Source organism: Suncus etruscus, chromosome 17 (genome assembly GCF_024139225.1).
Source record: "Suncus etruscus isolate mSunEtr1 chromosome 17, mSunEtr1.pri.cur, whole genome shotgun sequence".
NCBI classification, from domain to species: Eukaryota; Metazoa; Chordata; class Mammalia; order Eulipotyphla; family Soricidae; genus Suncus; species Suncus etruscus.
In genome coordinates this window covers 60714746-60737192 of record NC_064864.1, presented here as the reverse complement: position 1 = coordinate 60737192, position 22447 = coordinate 60714746, and the positions used below count along the sequence as shown (strand labels likewise).

Below are 22447 nucleotides of genomic sequence, written 5' to 3'. Positions count from 1 at the left end.
GAATTGGTTCATGTAATTGTAGAAATCCCCAACTTGGTCACTTGACACATGAAATAACCCAACACACTTTCTTTTGGCATTTTCTCATTCTTGGCTTGGTTGGATGGCAGGGTCTCCTATAGGATCCTTTTAGGTGTTCATGGCAAAGGCCTAAAAAGTTTAAAATAGAGAGATGAAAGCAAAAATCCTAAGCAGCGCCTAATGAGAGGGGATGTTTTCTGTGTCTTCTGCGCTTCCAGGGGTTTCTTCACTGCCTTTTCTAAGTCTCCATTACTCTTTCTTACTAAGAAATAAAAAGAAGAATGAAGTATGTTGTTACATGGCAAGGGCTATTGTCTGGATTTCTCTTACCAGGTCTACCCTAGAAATCCAAATTGATTGGAAATCTACTTTTAATAGAGAAAGACTTTGACTACAATTCTCCAAACTCTTCTTGCTATTCCACTAAAACAACACTCACCTTCTCCATGAACCTCCTTCAGTGAGTTGATTTATCTGCTGAGCAATATGTAAAAACAGTCTGTTATTGCCCAGGGACTTGGATGAATACTTATAATTGTAGGGTCCCACGTGTGCTTGTTAACCTCCTTCCCATCAGTTTTCACTCCCCAAATATGCAAGTGATGTTTGCATGTGGGATTCCCCAAAACACATTTGAGTGGTCCATTTTTATGACCTAACTTTATTAGAAGGCAATTTAGTTAAAACCAAAAGTCATGGTAAACCAAATTAAGAAAGCCACCCCATTTTGGAATAAGGCCACTCAGACTTACAGAAGACGTCAGCACAGACAATTAGCATTCAGAATTGACTGGTGAACTTGTTAAGGGTTTGAAAGACCCATTGTCACACAGCTGAAACTTTCCTGACAGCTGTCTCGGCACCAGTTGTAAGGGAGATGTTTTCCAGTGTTTAATTAAGACCATGTCTCTGTTCTCCTAGAATTGGTTGGACTGGCCCCTATAACTTGTATTGATAATCCCAATCAAAATGGATAAGCAGCTTCTTCTGTACTTACAATTTGAGGCAAACAGAACTTCCTTCAACAGGCTTTCTCATAGGCTCTCTTTTCAAATGACTATAGAAGTTTTCAAATTTTATAACCTGGGTTTGACAGAGGAAAGTACTGGAGAGGGCAGCTCAGCTCAAGGTGGGAGGCGAGGGCAGAATGATTTGAATTCAGATCTGGTCTTACTCGCTATGTGACTTCGGGTAAGTTACATAACCCAGGTTTGTTTCTTCTCAGGGGTGATTATGTACATTAGATGTGTTTGTTTTGTGGGTTCAGTGTGATCAACTGTCAGTCATTAGCCTGCCTTTCTTATGAAGAGCTTAGTCTCTCTTTGGCACTGTAATCTTGCTCTCCTGTGGGTTTAAATAAGGCTAAAGTGGATTAAGCCTTATTTACTTAACTATAATTCCTTCTTCATAGTTTGTTTCAGCAGAAAATTGACCATCCTAAAACTTGATTTATCCTTGGTGTAGAATTAAGTCCTCACTGTGTTTTTGCTTTCTGCCAAATTACTTTCAGCAGAAAGCAGGGGAAAGCACCCTTCTTTACAGATTTTTCTGAATTAAGTCTCACTGCTCTGTACTCAAGCCCTCCATCAAGTTTGGAGTTCGAACCAGCCTTTGGTGGTGGAGCTGCTGGGTGTAGAGAGGGTGGAGTGTGGGTTTAAGCGCTGTGGGCTAGAAGAGAAAAATTATTTCTTTTGGTTAAATCATCATGAGAGACACTTTAAAAGTTGTTAGTTGTTGATAGTTTAATTTCAGTATATAGTATTCCAACACCCGTCCTTTCACCAGTGTTCATTTCCTGCCACTAATATCCCCAGTTACCCTCACATTCCCCACCCTTATCCCAGCCTGCTTCAATAGTAGACGTTTTTTGTTTTTTGTTTTTTTTTTTTGGTTTTTGGGTCACACCTAGCGGTGCTCAGGGGTTACTCCTGGCTATCTGCTCAGAAATATCTCCTGGCAGGCACGGGGGACCATGTGGGACATCGGGATTCGAACCAACCACCTTAGGTCCTGGATCAGCTGATTGCAAGGCAAACGCCGCTGTGCCATCTCTCCGGGCCCAGTAGACGTTTTTCTGATCTCTCTCTTTGTTTGTCTCTCTCTGTCTCTGTCTCTCTTGTTTGCAATATTATAACTGAAGGAGTACCACAAATATCACCTTACTTCCTTTCAGTTCCCAGTTCTTGTCTAAGAGAAGGATTCTTCACCCAAGACCTGCAGTGCCTTGGAATTCAAACTTATTTAGGCTTTTATATTTCCCTTATTGGTTGGGTGCAAAACTAAATGTAGTCGTATATGCTGCAGGTGAATTTCAAAACCATGTGCCGATGTGCTCTAGAAATCAAGTTTGAGGTTTGAAACAGACACATGTTGTTGGCATCTAAGGAACTTAAACTCACTATGACTGCAGCCTGTTGTCCTGAGCGCTCTGGCACTGGGAGAGAAATGGAGCTCACAGTGCTGGAGAGAGGGAGTTGGCCAAGCCAGGATCAAGCTGATGTCATGAGTACTGATGGGCAGAAAATTTCTCACTGGGCAGCACTGTAGCCTGGCACAGGAGTGAAGGGGCTAGCATAGCAGTGAGCACTCCTGCCTTCCCAGGTCAAGAGCCTTCTGGTTCCAGACCAGTGGTGCTGCAAGTGCTGTGCCAAAGTACTTAGTTCTGCCTGCACAAGTGGCTGGAGACGATTTGGAGGAGTTGAAGACTGAGACCTGGCTGCCAATGTGGGCAAAAGGGCAGAGAGAAGGGACAGGGAGGATAGGAGAGGAGGGAGGATCTTCGCACTGAGCCAAGAGCAAACTTAAACTCTTTCCCTGAAGTGGTCGGAAATCAGACATTGGCCATTTCCTTTGTAAACTTTTGGCTGAAACAATAATCAGGAGAAAGAATACAAGTCAGATATGTACTACCTTTCCATTGTTGATATGACAGGGCATCAGGGATTCCACTTGGAATACTTGTGCAAGATGTAGCTGGCTGTTGTGGGTGTAAACCCACTGCAGCCTGTTCAGGGGTATGGGATCCTGTTTATCGGGCTCATAGCTGCATTTTGGAGGAGAAAACAGTCCTTTTCTCACCCTCCTCATATGGGTGAACCCATCTGGCTACCTCTTCCCAGACTCTCCCTGCATACATGGGCCCTTTTCACCTTGAACATTAGTTCTCGCCTTTTTCCCCGGCCTCGACATTTCCAGCCTTTCATGTACCTTGCAGTCACTATTCCCAATGTCCTGCCTTACTCCCTGCTCTTGTTACAACTTCACCTGAGAACTAGAACAGAGGAGAAGGCACTTGCCTTGCTTGTGGCTAGTCCGGGTTCAGTCCCCAAGACCATCAGGAGTGATCCCTGAATACTTAGTATGATTTGAAACACAAAACATTTGTTTTTTTCACCTGTGGCCTCCTTGGACTCTCCATGTGGCCATGTGGCCCCAAATGGGAAAGACCGGTTGCTTCAGAGCAAATCTGCCTGACCTTAGTTGAGTAAGCCCAGGCAGATACAGGAAATTTGTTTTCTTCTGCAAATGTACTGTTATGACTTTGGCCAAGTCCTTTTCTCCCACTACACTTTCTTTTACTCTCATCATAAATCCCATCTTTTTCCAGCTTAAAGATGCTCTGAGGGGCTCAGAGTTGGGAAAATATCTCCTCTTTTCAATTGTTGCAATGATGAAGGGAAGAGAAGGTAGAGTGGAGAATGGTCTGAATCAACAATAAATATTATGCAGTATTGTCCAACAGAGTAAGACACATGTGTGCGTATGTGGAGAGAGAGAGACAGACAGAGAGAGAGACACAGAGAGAGAGAGAGAGAGAGTGGTGGAGGGAGGAAAACAGAATCTGTACATCAGTCCACAATTTCATCATCCTGATTCCTAACTCCCTAGATAAAGGATATCAGAAGATGGGGCCGGAGAGATAGCACAGCGGTGTTTGCCTTGCAAGCAGCCAATCCAGGACCAAAGGTGGTTGGTTCGAATCTCGGCATCCCATATGGTCCCCCATGCCTGCCAGGAGCTATTTCTGAGTAGATAGCCAGGAGTAACCTCTGAGCGCTGCCAGGTGTGGCCCAAAAACCAAAAAAAAAAAAAAATCAGAAGTTTTAGGGGGAAGATTGGCATGAATTATTTTGGAGGTGAAACAGGAGCTGAAATGAAGAGATGCCATTAATCCTCCATCCAGCTCATGTAGCTTGAGCATTGCATCCTGAGTGTTTCCCATGGCCTTGCTGGGTGGTCATGCAACATGTTTCTTTTCTAAAATGTTATCTACCTCTGCGGTGGCGCATTTGCCTTGCAGGAGGTTGACCTAGCATCCCATATGGTCCCCAAAGCCAGAAGTGATTTCTGAGTGCATAGCCAGGAGTAACCTCTGAGTGTCACAGTGTGTGGCCTCAAAACCAAAATAAATAAAAATAAAATGTTAACTTGACTGACTTGAGACACTTTGGCTTCTCAAGCTTCAGGTAAGGGTCATGAGTATTTTTCCAACATTAGTATGACTATGGTAAGAAGTGTATTTTGCATTATAGCTCGGTGTGCATGCAAACATACACACAAATATATATACATGCCTCTGAGACAAAAGGTACATGAAAGATTCACTTGCCTAGGCACAGTGCTTGCAATAGTTTCTGAAGCTTTTCTGAACATATTTTTCCTGAAACTCCTCGATCACTAGGTTGATAAAAAGGTTTGACTTGCTGGATGGAGCCACTAAATGTTAGGGCCTAGCACACAGTGCTTTCACTGCAGTGGGACTTTCACTGCAGAGGGATTCAGGAATCCCTCAGAATGAGAAAGTAATGGGAGCCCCATCTTGATCCACCCCAGAGCCAGTTGCTCTCTCCTTTGTGGTTTAAATCAGACCACCTTAGCCACACCCCGCAGCATCTAATGACCACTCCCAACAATTATTGTGGTGCGGTGGGCACTCCATATTTCAGCCAGAGAATGACCTGCTCTAGAGGCTGTCATATGACCTTTTCAGAGGAAGCAGAGAATTAAGATCTGGGCCATTTTATGAAGTTGGCAAATTGAGGTATATGCCTTTCAAAGGGCATGGAATTGTTTCCCCTTCTATTTGATAAAGACTTTCTGTTTTTTCATAGCTAAAACTAGGTGATAGTCTCATGACAGTATACTTCAAGGGCGGAGAAATCCTGTAACTCTTAAACCAAGGGAATTCCCTATCTAATTTCCCCAATATTTACTGTGCCTATGCAGAAAGAAAAAAAAAAAGAAGAAGCACAAAATAATTTGGTGGGGGGTTTGCTATTGTTGTTGCTGCTGTTGTTTTCATTTTGTGTCCTTTGTTTTGTTTTTAGTTCAGGACCATGGGTATTGTGTGGTGGTTGTCTTTATTGCTGAGGTGCTTTTTAGATTTTTTTAATTAATTTTTATCGTGACCAAAGTACATTACAAATATTTCACTGCATCATTTATGGTACATAGTGACAATGAATGAGGGGCATTCCCACCACCAGTGCTGTTGCTGTCCTCCCTCCACCCCTGTTCCCAGCATGTATCCCATATCTCCCTCCGTTACCCCCCAGAATTCTAGTGCAACTGGTCTCCACTTTACAGCTTGTTGTAGATTGAGCATCCATTCCACCGTCATTGGAGATAAAAAGGATAAGAAAAAAGGAAGAAAAAAATTTGGTAACAACTACCAAAAAAAGAAAGAAAGAAAAAAAAAGAAAAAAGAAAGAAAAATGAAGAAAAAAAGAAAAAAATGCACCTGGCAAATAAAAATAAAAATAAATCACCACTGGGGGGAGGGGTGAGAAATTCCTCCCTATGCATCCAAAAACTACAGACCCTCGAGGGGGCTCATGCCCCCGCGCGTACTTCATGTATTGAGAGTATGTTTTGCGTATCCAGAATGATCATTTTTTATTCTGCCCTTTCACACACCCCTACAAAGCTCTTTTTTACTCCTTAACTCTCTAACCCTCCAAAGGTCACTAACCTACATTACTCTTTTTAACTTCAGTAGTGTACAATCCTAATCACAGACCAAAGCCATGTATTGTGTGTAACAACCCCAAACTGTTTCAAGATACATAAAATGGACACCTATTTCTTTAGAATATTTTGTGTTTTTTCTCTGACAGCTATAATTCTTACTAAATGTTGTCTTATACAGTGACGATTCTAACCACTTTTTATCTTCTCTTTTTGAGCTGTTTAACAAGGAATTTTGGTGAAAGGGTCCCCCAGTTTAATGCTTATGATTGAACCATATCATGGGAATCGTTGGAATTGTTCTTATGGCCCCCATATGCGCCAATAACACCACGTGGCATTGCTCCTTTTTTGCATAGGCACATTAAAATGGGAAAATACTATACATACAAATAAGATCCTATCTAATAGAGATTGGAACACACAAATCTTGTAGTGCAAAGGGACCTTACACCCTGAACATTGACCTGGCACAGACCTCAGAAGAAAGGGCATTTTTCATTCACCCCTGAACCAGGGAAGCCATCCACGAAACATCCAGGCTGGTCTATAACATCACCTGGAAGCAATCCTCTACCATGGAAGACCCTACACTGCTCAGACATCGACCTGCTCAAAAGAGACTTCCCTTAACACTGAGAAGACTTAACAACAACAACGACCTGCTTACAGGACAAGGCTCCCTGCATTGCCCTTTGATTGTGAGGTGAAACGAGAGAACGCTCCATATCAATGTATCAATATCCATATCAATGTAGGATATGCAGATTCCAGGATCTTTAATACAGAAACATGATACCAACAACAGAGATTGTATGAAAAATAAAAGTGTGTTGGCACTACAGACAATGTCTTGGATTGGACGATCTAGCTTGCCTGGAGCTTAGAGTTGGTCTTGTGCCAGGAAACTTCAGGGGTCGGGTCTCTTTGTATTTAGGCCAAGGTTATTTCTTTCTATGTCCCTCATATTTTGATGGGCCTATGCAAACAACAATTGCCACTCTAACACCATTTTTACTGTGCTCCTTTGACTCTAATCCTTAAAAAGAACCCACTTAAAATTTGAGGTTAACTTAAGCTAATATGCATGTATATGGAAATGTAAAAAAATACTATGCCTGTAATGTTTAAGGAGTTATGTAAGTTTTATGGCTTTAGATTGCCTTGTATGCTGTTAAGAAATATTATAATGTGTTACAATCTGGGGACTTGAGGGACAAAGTAATTGTACATGGATTCTGTCTTATTTATCTTAATGTTCTTTGGTTCTTTGGCTGAAATTTCAAAGTTAAGATATCAGCAAGGGGACTTCTGAGAATTATGTTATGGTTGATTGTCCTTCCACTATAACTTTACTTTGTCCTCTTTCTTTGCATCCTTGTTCTCATAATTAAAAATTAAAAAATTAAAAAAAATCACCAAATAATAACCACAGAGTGAAAAAGAAAGAGAAAAGTGGAAGAAAAAAGAGAAGGAAAATAAAGTCAAAGACTAACAAATTGAAACAACAAGAAAAAGTAGGGGTGCTGGAGTGGCAGGGTTTGGCTTTCCCCTTACTTTTTTTTTTCTTTGCATAGGCACAGTAAGCATTGGAGAAGAAAGGGAATTCCCGTGGCCTAAGAGATTCAGGGTTTCTCCATCCTTGAAGCATACCATCATGGGATCAACCCCTGGCTCCATATATACTCATTACCCCATCCCAAAGGCTTTTTTGTGGTGCCAAGAAACTTTCTTCTCAGTTGTGTGTGAGAAAATATAGCCACTGTAGCTAGAAATCTTGGTATTTGGGCAGGTTATAGGTGACGGTCTAGGATAGAGTCTTCACGGTTCTAGAGATTCCTATCCATCGTTGTTGTGGTGTTCAGTCTTCTGTAACACTTGCTTCCCTGTTTTCGTTCAGTCCCTAAGCCGAAGCCTAGGATATTCTGGATCCAAAGGTTCTGCTCAGTCTATGTTGTCCAAGTTGGGCCTCTGCATAAGACATCTTGTTGTTGTTGGAGTCCTGGGCTACAGCCTAGGGTAGGGTTTTCCTTATTGGTCCCAAGGTAGGTTCTGTTCGGTCACGGTTGTCAAAGTCAGTTTTGTGTTGTTGGTGCGCTTATTTTTCACAGCTCAAAGGATGATACCTCTTCTGATTTCCATTTAGTGTTAGGTGATGTGATAGGACAACCTGGTCTTAGGTCAAGTTGTCCTTTCCTTGTTGTCATCAAAACTGGCACAAGTTGGTGCCAGAGCAGTGTTATAAATCTCCCAATGGAGCTTAGTTCCTGGTGGTGTTTCCTGGATCTGTATCAGTTCTACATCTACATTTTTATTTTTTGATTTTTCATTTTGTATTGTTGTGTTTCTCTTCCTTTTTTCCCTTTTTCTCTCAAATTAATATTTATAACCTCTAGAAAGACTTTGCCCATTTTTGCTTGTTTGATTTTTACCCCATTTTATTTTATTTTTTATTTTTTCTCTTCTTCAAACAGAACCACATAACTTGAATCATCTTGTTCCGCCTCTCAAATTGAGGGGGAAATAGTGGAGGGTACTGAAACCAAACAGTTGTATGATCACTGAGTGGTAATAAAAATGATCGGACTTAGGCACCAAACCCTAAGCCAGTGACAGCAGAATCAATGCCCAATCTACAACAAGCTAGAAATGAAGGGGACCACTTATGCTAGCAGCCCGAGGGGTAAGGGAGGGAGTTAAGGGATGCATGCTGGGAACGGGTAGAGGGAGGAGAGCTCTGGTGGTGGGAATTCCCTTGATGCAATGTCAATATGTACCTAAAATATTACTTTGAAAGATTTGTAATCCACTTTGATCAAATAAAAATTATTATTAAATAAAAAACAACTAGGTGATGGAAAAATGGAAGAGCTATTGGTTTAGGAAGTGAGGAGAGTGGTCAGCAGGAGATTAAGGAGTCCGAGGCTCTGGTAGTGGAGCCAAGCTTTCTGTGCCCCTCCAGGCACTGGCTTCATCCTCAGACTGGACTGGGTACTCATGCATGACTTTTAACTGTCACCTCTCTCCTAATGCTCCTGAAGCACATTTTCGGGAAATCCTGGCCCTGCTGGAATTCATCTCAATGACATCCCTACTTCCTCTGACTAGGGTAGTATGTGATGAGGTGAAATGAGGGAGGGTGATGGTGTTAGCCAGATCATAATCATCTGGCATGGTGTCTTCATTGCCTGAAAAAAGACACATAGTAGGCTCAGAAAATAAATCGATATTCATTATTGATTCCTTACTCCTGGGGGTTTAAAAGGGATTTCAGGCCCACAGGGACCACATACCAGGATCATTAAAGGACCCCTGTTGGTATCTCACTTCTTTTTGTTTTGTTTTTTTGCTTTTTGGGTCACACCCAGCAGCGCTCGGGTTACTCCTGGATCTGCACTCAGAAATCACTCCTGGCAGGCTCAGGGGACCATATGGGATGCCAGGATTTGAACCACTGTCCTTCTGCATGAAAGGCAAACACCCTACCTCCATGCTATCTCTCTGGCCCCGGCATCTCACTTCTTATCCTTGAAGTTGTTCTGATGATAGTAACAGGATTAGTCTAGCTTTTCGGCTCTTCTGATTATTGAGGACCATTTTATTTGTTGTTTTTTGTTTGTTTGTTTGTTTGTTTTGGAGGGTGGAGGAGGAACACACCATGCTCTGCACTCAGGAATTAGTTTTAGTGGTGCTCAGGGGACCATATGGGATGCCAGGGAATCGAACCTGGATCAGCCTTGTCCAAGGCAGACACCCTCCCTGCTGTGCTCTAGTCCCCCTTCAGGGCCGTTTTAGTAAGCCTGATCTTGTGTTCTCCCCTCCCTTAACTACCATACCCCTGACATTTATTTCCTCAGCTGTTTGATCCTAGAGTCTAGGCCCTGGTGTGGAGGCATCAGAGAGTCAGGGTCAGAGTTCTCTTTACAACAGCTTGGTTCAGCGGGAAGAAATGCAGCCTCCATGCTCTCTTCCAGGCCACTGTGCTGGTATCAGTACAGGTGAGAATGCACTGGTTCCTTTTCCCAAGTTATATTCTGCTCTGATTCTCTCTGAGCCTTCAGACTTTCTCCCTGGTGCTGGGCTAGTTCCCGAGATAGTGGGAAATGGTCTTCCCTGCCCTTTGTCCAGGTGGGCTCTGCTGTTCCCCACAGGCTGTGGGGATATCTTACCTAGGAGTGGTTTTGAATTCCAATCTCTGGATAGTCAGTTTTAGGGAGCCACTCTTTACTGATGGACGGCAGGCTCAGCTGAGCAGCATGAATTCTAGACTTGTGTCTGGGGCGCTGACTTTTGGGCTGTGTCCCCTACTTCTGTGGGCCTCAGATCTCCCCTCTGGGAAAAGGGAGTGATAATGCTTGTCTTACAAGATGAGCTGGAGTTAGAGCCTCAGACTGCCTGACCCTCTTGCAGGCTCAAAAATAAACGTGCTGTGTTAGTCCACCCTCCAAGTGCAGGTAAAGGAAACAAATTCACTCAGGCTAAAAACGGGGGCTGCCCTGGCTGCGCAAAACTAACTAGTGGAGAAGAGCTAGTTTGGTTAGTGGCTCATTTCAGAGGCTGAAACCAGGTTATCTCTAAGCTTTCTTTTCTGTCTCAGGTAGACTATATCTGAGTTCCAGATGCCCACAACCCTCAACCAGTTGCCCCACAACCCACAAGCAGATGCCTACAACCCTCAGAACTGACATTCTAGCAGCTCTGAGACACTGGAAAGAAAACCTTCACTTCCTACCAGTTCTGGGAAAAGGCCTGATGCTGCTGAATGCTCATTGGCTTAACTCTAGTCACAAGACCATCCCCTAAGCCAATCACTGGGGCGGGATGGGGAGGTGGTGCCTTTTTTTCTTTTTTCTTTTTTTTATTTAAACACCTTGATTACATACATGATTGTGTTTGGGTTTCAGTCATGTAAAGAACACCACCCATCACCAGTGCAACATTCCCATCACTAATGTCCCAAGTCTCCCTCCTCCCCACCCGACCCCCGCCTGTACTCTAAACAGGCTCTCCATTTCCCTCATACATTCTCATTATTAGGACAGTTCAAAATGTAGTTCTTTCTCTAACTAAACTCATCACTCTTTGTGGTGAGCTTCCTGAGGTGAGCTGGAACTTTCAGCTCTTTTCTCTTTTGTGTCTGAAAATTATTATTGCAAGAATGTCTTTCATTTTTCTTAAAACCCATAGATGAGTGAGACCATTCTGCATTTCACTCTCTCTCTCTCTCTGACTTATTTCACTCAGCATAATAGATTCCGTGTACATCCATGTATAGGAAAATTTCATGACTTCATTTCTCCTGACAGCTGCATAATATTCCATTGTGTATATGTACCACAGTTTCTTTAGCCATTCGTCTGTTGAAGGGCATCTTGGTTGTTTCCAGAGTCTTGCTATGATAAATAGTGCTGCAATGAATATAGGTGTAAGGAAGGGGGTTTTGTATTGTATTTTTGTGTTCCTAGGGTATATTCCTAGGAGTGGTATAGCTGGATCGTATGGGAGCTCAATTTCCAGTTTTTGGAGGAATCTCCATATCGCCTTCCATAAAGGTTGAACTAGACGGCATTCCCACCAGCAGTGGATAAGAGTTCCTTTCTCTCCGCATCCCCGCCAACACTGTTTATTCTCATTCTTTGTGATGTGTGCCATTCTCTGTGGTGTGAGGTGGTATCTCATCATTGTTTTGATTTGCATCTCCCTGATGAGTAGTGCTGTGGAGCACTTTTTCATGTGTCTTTTGGCCATTTGTATTTCTTCTTTGTCAAAGTGTCTGTTCATTTCTTCTCCCCATTTTCTGATGGGATTAGATGTTTTTTTCTTGTAAAGTTCTGTCAGTGCCTTGTATATTTTGGAGATTAGCCCCTTATCTGATGGGTATTGGGTGAATAGTTTCTCCCACTCAGTGGGTGGCTCTTGTATCCTGGGCACTATTTCCTTTGAGGTGCAGAAGCTTCTCAGCTTAATATATTCCCATCTGTTAATCTCTGCTTTCACTTGCTTGGAGAGTGCAGTTTCCTCCTTGAAGATGCCTGTAATGTCCTGGAGTGTTTTGCCTATGTGCTGTTCTATATATCTTATGGTTTGGGGGCTGATATGGAGGTCTTTAATCCATTTGGGTTTTACATTCGTACATGATGTTAGCTGGGGTTCTAAGTTCAATTTTTTGCAAGTGGCTATCCAATTGTGCCAACACCACTTGTTGAAGAGGCTTTCCCTGCTCCATTTAGGATTTCCTGCTCCTTTATCAAAAATTTGGTGATTGTATGTCTGGGGAACATTTTCTGAGTATTCAAGCCTATTCCACTGATCTGAGGGCCTGTCCTTATTCCAATACCATGCTGTTTTGATAACTATTGCTTTGTAGTACAGTTTAAAGTTGGGGAAAGTAATACCTCCCATATTCTTTTTCCCAATGATTGCTTTAGCTATTCGAGGGTGTTTATTGTTCCAAATGAATTTCAAAAGTGCCTGATCCACTTCTTTGAAGAATGTCATGGGTATCTTCAGAGGGATAGCATTAAATCTGTATAATGCCTTGGGGAGTATTGCCATTTTGATGATGTTAATCCTGCCAATCCATGAGCAGGGTATGTGTTTCCATTTTCGTGTGTCCTCTCTTATTTCTTGGAGCAGAGTTTTATGGTTTTCTTTGTATAGGTCCTTCACATTTTTAGTCAAGTTGATTCCAAGATATTTGAGTTTGTGTGGCACTATTGTGAATGGGGTTGTTTTCTTAATGTCCATTTCATCCTTATTACTATTGGTGTATAGAAAGGCCATTGATTTTTGTGTGTTAATTTTGTAGCCTGCCACCTTGCTATATGAGTCTATTGTTTCTAGAAGCTTTTTGGTAGAGTCTTTAGGGTTTTCTAAGTAGAGTATCATGTCATCTGCAAACAGTGAGAGCTTGACTTCTTCCTTTCCTATCTGGATTCCCTTGATATCTTTTTCTTGCCTAATCGCTATAGCAAGTACTTCCAGTGCTATGTTGAATAGGAGTGGTGAGAGAGGACAGCCTTGTCTTGTGCCAGAATTTAGAGGGAAGGCTTTTAGTTTTTCTCCATTGAGGATAATATTTGCCACTGGCTTGTGGTAGATGGCCTTAACTATATTGAGAAAGGTTCCTTCCATTCCCATCTTGCTGAGAGAGGTGGTGCCTTTGATTGGTTTGGTCCAAGGTCCCATGACTGTGCACTACCCCTGGAGGCTGAGATGGGATTACAGTACCACCTGAGCCACACACTTGCATTTGGGTAAAGCAGTTGGGGGTACTGACTTCCCCCCACATTCCCAATTCACCAGGAAACTTAAGGGGGATAAGAAGAGACCTGTGCTATGAACATGGGTTATTCTGCAGATAGCTGTGTTGTGCTCCTAAGGGTTAGTGTTGGATGCATTCTGAGGGGGTGGGGGATGGGGTGAGGTTAAGAAAAAAAGGGGGCAGCATTCAGTGGGGCCCTTCTGTTCAGACCATAGTCAGACTCAGCTCTGGTTAGCCTGTCTCTGGTAACCACCATCTTGGATGCTCCTGGACTGAGCACTGCAGGAAGCCTAGAGAACTTTCACATGGTCATTCTCCATCATTCTAGAAAGGTGGCAAAGCAGCAGAAAGTAGGTTCCAGACATGTGTGTGATCGTGTGTGCATGCATGCGTGTTTGTGTGTGTGCATGCCTAAAGAACGTGGAGGGCTTCAGCCTATTGACTTCCATTTTAGAGAAGGACTTTCATTGAACTCAGTGACTCCAGCTTCTGGCACTATCTTTTGATCTTTCCTCCAGCCCTGAGATAAATATTGCTATGGACCTCATCTTGCAAAGGAAGAAACTGGGACCAGAGAGGAGAACTACAGCTCCCTAATTTCCTGAAACCAGTAGATTCCAAAACCAAAGGGGAAGCAAGATACACAGTATTTAGTGGCAAAATTTAATCTAAAGATGTAGCTTCTCCCTGCCCTCCCCCTCACAGGGTTCTAGGTGTGTTCCCCAAAGTGGGCCCCTCCAGTGCCAGGGAAGGAAGGGATAATGTTGGGTACAGTTTGGAGGTGCTGTCTGTTCTCTTCCAGATTAGATTTGGGGAAGGGCACTGAGTGGGTTGGGTTTTGTTTTTGAAAAGGGCCAAACATTTTGGGAACCTCTTCTTGAGTGCAGGCATGGAAGACTCAGCCTCCTCTTAGGTCTAGAAGCCTCCGGGGTTCAGTGCAAAACTTGCAAAACCCCCCCACCTCGCAGCTGTGGGGGCAGTTTGGAGGGAGACTGTGTCAGCAGTCACCGCCACATTCCTCAGCCTGCAACAAACAGGCAGTCCGGGTGAAGCGATTGTGGGGTCTCAAGGCCTCTCTTCCTTATTGGGGCCCTGAGTTAGGCCAGGGTGCAGGCTTCCATATCCCCCAACTCTAAGATCAGAGTCGGGAGTGGTGATTTTTGGAATTCTTAGGCTGACTCTGAGTTTTTTGGAAGCCTCAGCCATCAGTTTGGGGTCCAGGAAGAAATGAGTTAAAGGTCCCTCACCCCCACCAGCCCCATCCCTGGCTCATCCATCCAGTAGGGTTTTATTACTTTGGCTACATGCTAGAAATAACAGGGGAATCTGTGCTGTTATCTTTTTCAGTTCTTATGTCTTGAGTATGTGTCTCTTTTCCCTTTAAAGCAAATAATTGCTGAACAGGAACAAGCTTAAAATTGCAGTCAAGACCCAAAGCCTCAGGGCCGTGTGTCTTGCTGTGTGTGTGTGTGTGTGTGTGTGTGTGTGTGTGTGTGTTCTTCACTCATTGCTCTGTGGGAAGAATGAGGGAGGGTGTAGAGAAGAAACAGAAAGAACCCCGAGACCAGCTGCTGCCTCTCCCTTGCTGCCTCTTGCCTTCTCCCTTTCCCATCAGACCCCGTACTGCCTGGATTTGGGGGTGACCTGGAGTGACCCCCTGCAGCCTCTGGCTCTCGGCTGAACGTTTTTTGCCAGTTGTGTAACTTGCCACTCAGATCCACCCCGTTGGATGCCTCCCGCCTGCAGAACTGGCCTGAATGAAGCGACTCTTCTAGCGGGTTGCATTTAAGGAATGTTCTCACTGGCCAGGGAACATGCCCCTCCTCCAGCAGGCCCCATGACCTCTTTGTCTCCACTGGACTCTGCTGGAACCTCTGGGGAGAGGGGCTCTTAAGATACCCCTATGCTCTGACTTAGGTCAGTCCTGCCCTGGATTCCTGGTGCCCAGGGGAGCAGCTGCCCTAGATCCCATCCATTTGTATGTTAGAGAAAGTTCTCACAGTCAACGCCTGACCAGGCATGAGACATGAGAAGCCCCCTGGACCTCTGGTTCCAGAGACCATCAGGACCGATTTATTGATGGGGAATCAGTTAACAAGGCCTAGTGGGGCCTTGTTGTACCTGATCCTTTGCAGAAACGACCCAGACCCTTTTAGGAGGTAGGCTATACTGGACGCGCTTTCACAAAGCTATCTGTGTGTGTGCTCTGTGATGGTCTGTCTTGAGCTTTCAGCTACCAGGTATTTTCAAGTGCTGAGTTTGAACAAAGCACCACTGAATCACAGTGGAACCCAGAAGAAAAGCGATGATTCCTCTCTGCTCTAAGCTTTCAGAGCCACTGAGGACCAAGGACTTGTGTTCATGGGCCAGGCAGAAGCCACAGGAACTGAAGGCTCAGCAGTACTATACTGCACCCCTAATGCATGAGTGGTACTTCTAGTTGGCTTGGGGGCAGAGCACCTGGGGGTCTCATGGTTGGTGCCAGTGGTGACGTTTCTGAACGGCTCTCAGGGGATCTAGTTCCATCTAGGTCCTCGACTCAGTTCAAAATTCTGCTCTTTAGGTGTGTGAGGGGGTCTTCTTCATCCAAGAGGTTCACCCGCAAGCTATGTGTGACCTGCAGGGCAGGCCCCCGCTAAGCCAACAAATAGCCCGCACAGTGAACTCGGGAATGCAGAGAAAGTGTTTTTTAGTGATGAGGCTCGGGGCAGATGATGCAAACATGACCAGCTGCCTGGGACGGTCAGCTCTGCACTCCCACGGTGCGCAGCAGTGAAGCAGAACCCTCCTTGGCCGGCTCATCTCGAAGATGAGATCAAGAGAAAGTCCGGGCGTATTTGTCCTGGAGAGTTATTTACTTTCCTGGCGCCAGCTCTGGGGCCCAACAGGGAAAACCAACGCTGTGTAGTTGAGACCAGGGTCGCCTGTGAGTCTTCAGCTACTAGTTGGCAGTGATAAGAGCTCCCCTGTGCTGGAGCAGGCCAGAGGGCCTAATGCTGTGTCATCTCATATAATCTCAGATAATCTGGTCCTTGTCACATAGGGCAGATTCCCTTCTGCTGGCAGAAGAGAAATGTCTATGGGGGGGGGGGGTAGGGCTGAAGGATGTATTTTCAAGTGTATCTGACTTTATTGAATAAGCATGAAACTAGGAAAGTCTGCATACAAATCAAAATTGAATCGTGTGGAAGTTTGTTTTATGAATCACATGGAAGTTTGTTTGGGAGCCACAGTTGATGCTCAGGGATCACTCCTGGCAGGGCCTATAGGCACCATATGTGGTGCCAGGGATCAAGCCCAGGTTTGCTGAGTATAAAATGATTGCCCTATCACTATACAACTTTCTCTCTGGTCCTAGAAGTTTGGGTTTTAAAGGAGTGATAATTTTATAAGACAGTGTTCTTGGTGTTTAGGGCTACAACTAGCAGTGTTCTGAGCTTTTTTTCAGCCCAGTATTGTGGGTTGTTCCTGGTGGGGTTCAGGGACCCACATTTGGTGCTTGGGGCCAAATTCTAATCTCCTGCATGCAGAACATGTGTTTTGGCCTATTAAGCTCAATAAATAGATGTTTAAAAATTATAAAAGCAATAATTCACCCTAACTTAATAGCATAACCATTGTCATTTCTATTCATGATTAATTTTTTTTTGTTTTATTCGGCCACAACTGTTTGATACTCAGGGCTCAGAAATTGCCCCTGGCTTGGGGGGACCATATGGGACGCTGGGGGATTGAACCGAAGTCCTTCCTTGGCTAGCTTGCAAGGCAGACACCTTACCTCTAGGCCACCTCACCGGCCCTGATTAATTTTTTTTTATTTTGATATTTTTTAATTTAATTTAATTTTTTATTTTGGTAATTTTTTAATTTAATTTAATTTTTTATTTTGGTATCACCAAAACCCAGAAATGCTCAGGGTTATTCCTGAAGGTGTTCAAATGACCATATGGGACACCAGGGATTGAACGTGGGTCTGCTGTGTGCCAGGCAAGCACCATACCTGCTGTTCTATCTCTCTGGTCCTTAAAAAAATTGTTTTTGTGGCCGTCTACACTTCATGCTGTCGAGGGGGCCCCTGTGGCTCCGGAGATCAAGCCGAGGGATTTGCACATGTAGCACAACCCTTTGATCACTCAGAACCACATTCTCCAAACCCTTCTACCAATGATTCTTAATCTTGTATGTACCTTGGTCTCAGTTTTCAGGACTCTGAAAACTTCACTGCTTATGGGCCAGAGATGTAGCTTGGTAGTAAGCCCTGACCTTGTTTTTGGGTTTGTTTGTATTTTTCTAAATACAAATTTTACTTGAGTCACCATAAGATATAGTTACAAAGTTGTTCATGATTGAGTTTCAGTCATGCAATTTCCAGCATCCTTCACCAGTGCATATTTCCTGCCACCAATGTTCCCAGAATTGCCAGGAATGATTCTTGAGTGCAGACCCAGGAGTAATTCCCAAACAAAGAAAAGTTCATCAGTTAGATTGTAATAACAACAATGTTCGTTATGAACAAACATATCACAGAAATGTCGATCTGAATGTAGTTAAGGAGTCACACATCTTACCATTTTTAATTTGGTTTCTGGACCACACTCAGGAGTTCTTATGGACTAGTCCTGATTTTGAACTCAGGAGTAATCCCTGGCTGTGCTTGAGGGACCAGTGGTGCCTGGGATCAGACTAGACACTTCCATACACAAGGCAAATTACTATCATTTAACTGTGCTACCATTGCAGCTATTGTGTCTTTTGGGGAGAGGGGTGAGTTGTCACACATGCAAAGCTTAGGTCTTACTCCTGGCTCTGTTCTCAGGGATCACTCCTGGCATTGAGATGCCAAGGATTGGCCATCTTCAGGGCATGTTGTGAACTCTTATCAGCCCATATTTTATGTTACCTGTCTGCTCCCACCAGCAAAGAAAAACTAACTTTCTGTGCCCTTGTAGACCATATTGTGGGTCTTGCTCCTTGTAGAGTCCAAAGTGAGGGTTGAACCCTGTGTCTCCTCTGGGTGCTGGAGTAAAGTTGGAAGTCTCATCTTGGAGAACTTGGTTTTAATACAGGGATAGAGAACATATTTCCTGCCAAGTGGCATTTGGATATTTGTGATATGATTGTCAGGCCCTATGGCACAGGCAGACAGGCACCAGAGAGCCCACAGGAAGTACACATGTCTGTCCAATCATGGGTCAGGGCCAGAACATGCATGTGATTTCTCATGCATCTCTTGCAGTCTGGACATTCCCTCAGCATTAAGATCTAGAAATATCTTCTGGTGTTTTCCAGCCCCCCCCCTCTCCATTACACATTGTGTAATGCTGTAGTTCTGTAGAAACACCCCCAGTTCATCACTTTGGTGGGTCCCCCGCCAAACCCGCAGACGGGTTCTGGGGTTAGATCTTGGGAATAGTTGGGGAGGATGAGTCTACTTTCTTTCTTAAAGAAGAGTCTGCTTGGGGCTGGAGACATAGCATGGAGGTAAAAGCATTTGCCTTGCATGCAGAAGGTTGGTGGTTCGAATCCCAGCATCCCATATGGTCCCCCGAGCCTGCCAGGAGTGATTTCTGAGCATAGAGCCAGGAATAAACCCTGAGCGCGGCTGGGTGTGACCCAAAAGCCAAAAAAAAAATAAACCAAAAAAAAAAAAAAAAAAGAAGAGTCTGCTTAATTTCTCATTGGGCAGAGATATGCTCTGTCACAGACCTCCCCAAATGCGGCTGAATGAATAAAAATGTGCATCAGACAGCAGGGGCGTGGGGGAGCAGGTCCAGGGCATGTCGGGAAGGCATTTCTGGGGGAACCCAGAGACCAGAAGCCAGGCTGCCTGAAGAGGAAGATGGGGGGTGGGGGGTGCGGCTTTGCCGTGGCCGCCCTGGGGGATGAATTGGACTGTAGAATGCTACTCTGCGTGGGCCTTGGAAGTCAGGAACAAGAATCTTATTGATGGTCCGTCAGGCCCGCGCAGACAGCTCTGAACTTTAACAGAGCCAGGATGCAGAGTCTGCACAAGGGCCTACAGTTTCCAGAGTGAACAACACGCCTATGTTCCCTCCCTCCACCAGAGGATGAGGAAGAGACCCAAAGGAGAAGTGTGTGGGGGGCGGGAAGGGGTGAGTCTTTCAGGGTCCCAGGAACACACAGGCCCAGGGTCGCCCACACACCCATTCAGCTCCAGGGACTGACAATAGCCCTCAGAGTGTTTGTGATTCCGTTTCTCTTGAATGTGGTTGCCTGGAGCCTGTTGCTGAAGAACAGGTGTAAGAGGGAGTGAGCAGGTGTGAAGAGGTGTGAACAGGAGAGCAGGAGTGAATGGAAGTGAATGGATATGAGCAGGTAATGAGTGGTGTGAGATGTCAGGAGTAGGAATGAGGGGCTGGAGAGATAGCATGGAGGTAGAGCGTTCGCCTTGCATGCAGAAGGACGGTGGTTCAAATCCTGACATCCCATATGGTCCCCCAAGCCTGCCAGGAGTGATTTCTGAGCAGATAGCCAGGAGTAACCCCTGAGCGCTGCAGGTGTGCCCCCCCCCAAAAAAAGTAGGAACGAGTGGTGTAGTTAGGTGTGAGATAAGAGGGAGTGAACTGGTGTGAGTGTGTGAGCAGGTTTGGGTGGGTATGAGCAGCTGTGAGTGAATGTGAGCAGGTGTTAGCAGGACTGAGTGGCTGTGAAAAGGTGTGAATGTGTGTGAGTGGGTCTGAGCAGGTATGAACTGGTGTAAGTGGTTGTGAGCAGGTGTGAGTGAATACGGACAGGTATGAGAGGGTGTGAGTGGGTGTGAGCAGCTGTGAGCTGGTGGGAATGGGTGTGCTTAGGAGTGAATGAGCGCCTCCTATTCTCACCCTGCCCTTCAGAGGCTGCTCTAGGTGAGAAGGGCCCTAGCTCTAGATGGCAGATGGCAGCACAGAGGCTGGCAGTAGGGATGCTGTGGCACAAGATGGCCAGGTCAAGAAATAGGAGATGCATTCTTGTCATTTTGGGTCTCATGTGGCCCAATCTTTATCCCAGAGCAACAGTATCTTGAGAGCAAAAGGTGGGGGTACTGCTGCCTTCTCAGCACCCCCATTCACCTGGTCCATCAGCTGCTGATTGCAGGGAGCTGCTAGGATGACTGCGTTGGCCTCTGGCCCAGGATCTAGGGGTGGTCTACTCGAAGCCCTCTAAGGCACCTCCTCCCTGCCCTCAGGGAGTGGCCCCAAGCCCTGCTCTGCCACCCATCCCTCTGTGTTATGGGCTTTGGTGGGAAGCAGAGACTCAGATAAGCCTCCCTGGCACCTGAGACCTGCTCCAGTTTGTGGCCAGCAGACTCCAAGTTCTCTGCATCAGGGCACCCTTGGGTGCAAGTCTAAGTATCCCTACTCCCTGTGGGCCTGGATGAGGGCTGTTGTCCAGACTCTGTGCACATGGAGGGGTGTTGAGGAACTGGAGGTGGGGTTGCAGTACCCAGTTGCTGTTGAGGCCATGCCTCTACCTACACAGTCATCTGCCTGAACCCCAACTCCCCCAGGTAGCTGCCCCTCACCCGTCCCCTCTCCCCTCCTGCTGCAAAGCGGCTCTGTCTTAGCCTGGCCATCCAGCCTTAGTCCAGCCTCACGCCATCCTTGCCAGGGCCTAGAGCCACAGCGGTTCCTCCTTCCTCAGCAAGGCAGGCAAAGCTCCTGACCTCCTTCCACTGCCAGCTGCGCTGTGGGGGTGTAGCAGGTCCTCCCCCTGCACTCAGGCCTGTGACCTCTGTGTTGCCTTTTCTTTCTGGCCCTCCTCCACCGGCTTCCAGTGAACTCCTATGCATTCTTCAGTGACCAGCTGATAAAGCCCCCACTCTCTGATAACCCCAGAGTCTGTCTGTTTCCTCAATGCATTCCTGGGCCCAGTGCACATTCCTAAATTCATTCTCTTCTCACCCCTTCCCTCCAGGCTTGAGGCCCCTGGGAGGGTTGGGAGCACAGGAGGGTCACCTGGGTCTCCCCAGATCCAGACATATGCCCTTAGGCTGAGCCCCAGGGTTGCGGCATGAAAACAAGCCTAGGCTGTTTTCCAGGAATCGGCTGGCTTTGGGGAAGAGCTGAGGACATGGAAGGAGAGAGGCGCTTTCTTTGGTACTTTTTGCTGGGCTTTGGCTTTGTGAGTTCAGAAGCAGCAGCCGGCCCAGCTGGAGGGGTCGGGAGGCATTGCAGGCCTCACTGCCCCACAAGGCCTACCCTTGTTTACTGTGGTGTTAGGGACTCGGCGTGGCCTTCGGCTGCCTTGTTTTCCTCTCCTCCAACTCCTTCCACTACTCAGATTTACATCCAGTTGAGCTTTTGCAGCCAACAGGAAGCTGATGATGGTTCAAAACTAAACAAAAACAACCCAAGGCATGGTCTGTGGCCGCCTCTTCCCAGAAGCCTTCCGGGCCCTCTTAGACACCTCTCTCAACTCCTTGGATGCGTAGTGGGTTTACAAATACCTCCTGGGCTTTTTTCTTTATTGTTTATTTATTTGGGGTTACCTCCAGCAGTGCTCTGGAGTTGCTCTTGACTCAATGATTTACTCCCAGGGCTTGGAATCCAACTCCGGGCTCCTGCATGCAAAGTCTGATCTTCATTCTGCCCAGTCTATAAACGGTTTCTCCAGGGCTGATCCTATTTTACACTGTGTTTACAGAGGGTAGGGGACAGGGAAGGGCAGTGGCTTAGCGGGGAACATGTGTCACACCTACATGAGTCCCCAAGTTCCATCCGATTCCTAGATCCTGGTCCCCAGCTTTGCTGGACAAACCTGCGGCCCTGGTTTTTCCCTTACATGATCCAGGAGGTGCCCGAGAGAGCTGGGACACCTGCTTGGCATGGAACAGAGCCCAGGTGGGTGCCCGGCACCACATGGTACCCCTCTCCCCCTCTATACCCCCTATTGCCAGGTTCACTCCTGAAGGCCCCTGAGGCTGACATGGCCTTCACGAGCACTATTTGGGAAACCCCAAAGTTAAAGACATTTTCCAGAAACATTAGGATGAAGGTCCAGCAAGAACTTGATATTTAGATTTAGATACTGGGGGGGGGGGTCCTCTGTGTGACCTCATTGGTACTCTTGCCAGGCCCACTCAGTCTGGGATGTGAGTGGCCCAAGGTCTGTCTCTCCTGGACTTTTCTGTGGAAGAATTTTGAGGTGCTTCTCTCCTCCATCTCCTGGGCCCCTCTCCACCACTGGTCAGCCTGT

General features: G+C 45.8%; 1 protein-coding gene across 1 annotated transcript in view; it reads left to right on the top strand.

The window, feature by feature from the left end:
• The window catches only part of AFAP1L2 (actin filament associated protein 1 like 2), an 89504-nt gene that overhangs the window by 37068 nt on the left and 29989 nt on the right, over positions 1 to 22447 (top strand). The gene's annotated exons all lie outside the window — the stretch shown is intronic.